This window comes from Pundamilia nyererei, unplaced genomic scaffold (genome assembly GCF_000239375.1).
Source record: "Pundamilia nyererei isolate P.nyererei 1_Seehausen unplaced genomic scaffold, PunNye1.0 scaffold00186, whole genome shotgun sequence".
Lineage (NCBI taxonomy): Eukaryota > Metazoa > Chordata > Actinopteri > Cichliformes > Cichlidae > Pundamilia > Pundamilia nyererei.
In genome coordinates, this window is record NW_005187587.1 from 651161 (window position 1) to 655574 (window position 4414).

General features: G+C 41.8%; 1 long non-coding RNA gene across 1 annotated transcript; it reads left to right on the forward strand.

The window, feature by feature from the left end:
• Positions 1-3667: 3667 nt before the first annotated feature.
• On the forward strand, positions 3668-4414 carry LOC106456410 (uncharacterized). Its single transcript, XR_001290541.1, has 4 exons — positions 3668-3756; positions 3846-3906; positions 4053-4240; positions 4372-4414. It is a non-coding gene; the product is annotated as an uncharacterized LOC106456410 (long non-coding RNA).

Consider the following 4414-nt stretch of genomic DNA (forward strand, 5'->3'; position numbering starts at 1 on the left):
GACATGACTTTGAAGACAGATGTGATCAGGTGGAAAGTGCAGAAAGCTGACTGATGTCGATCTGTCGCTGCATTAAATGTTGGTCTGTCCTGTATTAGGCATTCAGGATATTCTTTTGATGGCCCTTTAGCTCTTATGGCATGAACTTGCTCAGTGCATTATTATTTGCTTTTCTACAGTCTGATATTTGTTTAATAATTGATTGATACAGTTTGTTGAATAAGTGCATAAATAAGATGCTAAAAACCTCCTCATCATATCAAACATGATAGATTTGGGGGGAGTTTGTTTGACACATGCTGACCGCATTCTAATTATAACCAGAACAGGAGGCGAGAGCAGAGAACAAGAGTGCAGCAGTTTGGTGAAAGGAACAGGAAAGGTGAAGAAGAGGTGAGCATCCAAAAGACGAGCAAGAGCACGGTATCAAAGGAGACCTTATGGCACAATAAAAGCTGTGAGAGCAGAGATTCATTCATATTTTTACTATTTTTTCTTTAGCTTTTAGTCCCGCTGCTTACAATAAATCAAATATAAAGAACAAACAAGAACAACTCAAATTGCATTGATTGTTTAGTTCAGTATCACTCTGTGATTGTTTGACATTTCATGTAACTGCGACTATGAAATTTAGTCAATAATATTAAAAAGGTGCTGTTACTGAGTGAAACTTCCAAAGATTTCAGGTCTGGATTTAGCCCCAGTGTTTTAAGGTCCTAGCAACGCTCGTATTTATGGCCACATTTTTAAAGATATGAGCTTTCTGGGTGCTGATTCAGGGGGACCACTTTAGTTCATTGAAACTTTAATGCCAGTTTAGTTTAAGACATTAAACTGGGCGTGTTTTGAATCCAATTTATAATAACAGAGCTAAGCTGGACACAAGCAACTGTGTTAGTGTGACGCCCTGTCATAATAGTGTTATTATTGTGGATGTGTGTTTGATCAGTTGAAGTCTTTGTTGTGGAGTCTGACAGCATTAGGGAGGAAAGGCCTGTGAAATCTCTCCGTCCCACACCGTGGTTGCCGCAGCCACTGAAGGAGCTGCTCAGTGCTGTCAGAGTCTCCTGCATGGGGTGGGAGATGTTGTACAACAGGGATGACAGCTTAGCCACCATTCTACTGTCACTCACCACCTCCACTGGGTCCAGAGGGCATTGTAGAACAGAGCTGGCCCTTCTGATCAGCCTGTTCAGTCTCTTCCTGTCCCCAGCAGAGATGCTGCTGCGGACCACACCGTAAAAGATGGCTGAGGCCACCACAGAGTCATAGAAGGTCATGCGCGTCTCATTCATTTTTTGAGAATCTGCCCACTTTTAGTTTTCATGGAAAATAACACGTCTTATTGATGACATGACATCATTTCAAATAACTTTTTCAGGTCAGTAAATAACTGCCACATAAGTATAAATCTAAATCATGCATGTGTATTATAAAAAAAAAAGCAAAAACAGTTGTGCTGTTTGTTCATAATAAATGGGTAGGGGTGCATAGTCCTCTGCCACAGACAGAAGCACCACAAATGTGCGCTGGGAGCTTCATGGCATGGAGTTCTACAGCCAAACAAATCTATATGTATGTGGCAAGAACCTTAGTCCATGTAGGGTATCTTATCACAGTTTACTTGGGTCAGTTAGGTCAGCTAGTGGGAGGGCAGAGAGGGCAGCGTTAGGTCAGCTAGTGAGAGGGCAGAGAGGGCAGCCTTTACATTATTTTATTGTAGAGTGACAGGAACTGCCTATGAGCTTCTAATCAGGCAGAAATATTGACAGAAAATATATCAAAGGAAATACATTGATGAAAACAAAAGAAGAGAAATATTTATGTGATGTTCCATTTTCCTGAGAACTGATTGGCTGTGATGACTCCTTCAAGTACTACGTGCTACTCTGTCCCGCTAGTTGAGGCTGCTGTCTGTTCTCAGGCCGCACTTTCAGTTTTTCTTAATTCATTTTCTAATTACACATTGTCAACACGTGAACATTCCCAAGTGTGTTTTGGCGTCTCAGTCGTGTGCTTTAAAACTCCCACTTTGCTGGCCAGCGGGCCAAGCTGCAGCTTTAGCTTTAGCCTAGCCTTCCGGCTAGTGTTTCCTGTGGGGGAGCTGGAGGGCCGGGCTCGAATTCCCGGCGTGGCAACAATATAAATTTTTCATTTCATTCAATTCATTTTCTAATCACATATTGTCAACATGTGAACATTCCCAAGTGTGTATTCCCAAGTGTGCTTTGGCTCCCACTTCACCGGCTGGCTAAGCTTTAGCTTTGATCGTAGCAGTTTGTCTTCTAATCAGAAGGTTCCCGGTTAGAGCCCCGGCTCTGACAGTCTCGGTCGTTGTGTCCTTGGGCAAGAGACTTCACCCGTTGCCTACTGGTGGTGGTCAGAGGGCCCGGTGGCGCCGGTGTCCGGCAGCTTCGCCTCTGTCAGTGTGCCCCAGGGCAGCTGTGGCTAGAATGTAGCTTGCCATTCCCCAACTCTCTTTCGATAGTACTCATAGCCGTTGATCAGCGGTCATGAGACTTTACATTTTAATGATCTAGGAACTGACCTCCCAGTCCATTGTTCATTCAGTGGTGCTAGTTTCAGTCATATTGCAGATGTACATATGTACTCATAACTCCACCTTACAGCTGACTGTTGTAGCAGGTAATCATTGACATTCAGCTCATGTGGATTTAATGATGATGGCAGTGAGGAGGATATCTCATCCAACAGTTGGAAGCTGCTTGGTCACCTCAAAGATCACACTCTCCACATTTTACATCTTATACTTTTGTCCTTGTTGTTGTTGGTGATATATTAACCTGCTCTGTTGCTTTTCTGTATATAAAACATCTGTTGCTCTGAGGAAGAGTTTTGGCTGCATTGTTGGGTTCTTCTGGCAGTGTTTGACTTTAACTTCCACTTGACTGATGGCCTTTCTTCACAAAGTATCCTCCTCACTGCATGAGCTCAGAAGTTAATAGTTAATAGTAGAAGTTAAACATGTAGACAAAGTTACAATTGAATGCTGCTGAAACTGCAGCAGCACTGTTCTGTACTGGGAATGAGTTTCGTAGCAGTTGTTGACGTATGATATATGACTCTACATTCTTAGTGTTACTTTCTGTACTCAGGTTTAACTTCAAATTTTATTGTAATGTTTCTGTTTTTCTCACATGAACTTCTAACATCAGCAGTTGTGTAGCAGGAGTCTGGAGGAGGATATGTCTTCCTAAAACTTTGTTCATTACGTGCTCAAATTTTCAGTGCTGGGATGGCACCAGTTAACTCATTGTGCTGAAGGACTAATCTAAGTTGTCTAACTCTGACTATATGCCAGTACATCAGTGATCAGAGCACCGCTTTAACTGTTCTAACCTGCAGTGACTCTACTTTATGTCACAATCAGATAATTGAGGCCATAAAATAAGGAAAGCGTTACATGATTTTCAGTGAACTCAAGTCTTACAGTAGCTTATTTTACTGACTATTCATGCATGAACAAGTTCCTGTGCAGTTTTACAAAGAGTACAATTATCTAAAATTCCAGGCACAGTAACATTTATTCTACAATGTTGTGGCTTAACTTGACTTGATCCCATGCCCGAATCAACTCTGTGCTCAGTTGTTGTAATGCTAACTTAACTGTCAGTGTTTTACTTTGATCTGTGTTGCCACAGGAGCAGGAACATTAGAAGCTGCTGGAGTAACTGCTGTTGTTGACAGGCAGGAGTCTCATGTTCTTCTCTGTCTTCCTGTGGATTCAGTGAGCAGGTCTGTTACATTATTGTTTGTGAGATACAGTTTGATTTTAACAGTTTATGAATGTCATTATTTTGTTCAACATTAATTGTCCCAACCAGAAAAAAGAGGATGTCCAAGGAACCTGTTAAATCTGAAGACAGAGCAAACAATAGAGAACAGGTGAAAACAGTCACATCAGTGTTGTACAAATAACCAACATTGTGGTTTTAAACTTCCTGTTGGACTCACAAATCCTTCTTTGCTGTTGTTCTTTAACTCAAATACATTTGATCACATTTGTAGCTGAGAACTTTTTTCCTATACAGTGTTTAGCTGATCAGAGACAGCCAGAGGAGCAGGATGATCTTCAGTATACCAGCATCCACTTCTCCAATAACCAGGCGGATCCTCTCTACTCCAACATCAGAGCAGCTCAGCCTCACAGACACATGCAGGAACAGGAAGTTACTGAGTACACTGCTGTTAGATTTAACAGAGGCAGTGCAGCCAAGAGGTGAGAGAGATTGTCCTCTCATGTCTAAGAAACAAACTCACTGCCTTTACTGTTCTTTTTCACCATTAATGGAAATGATTTCAGTTGATGCTACATCCTCCAAATCATGAAAAGCTCTTCTCTGTTTTCAGAGACAGAAGTCAGGAAACAGGAGAGTCTCCATGTGCACTGTTC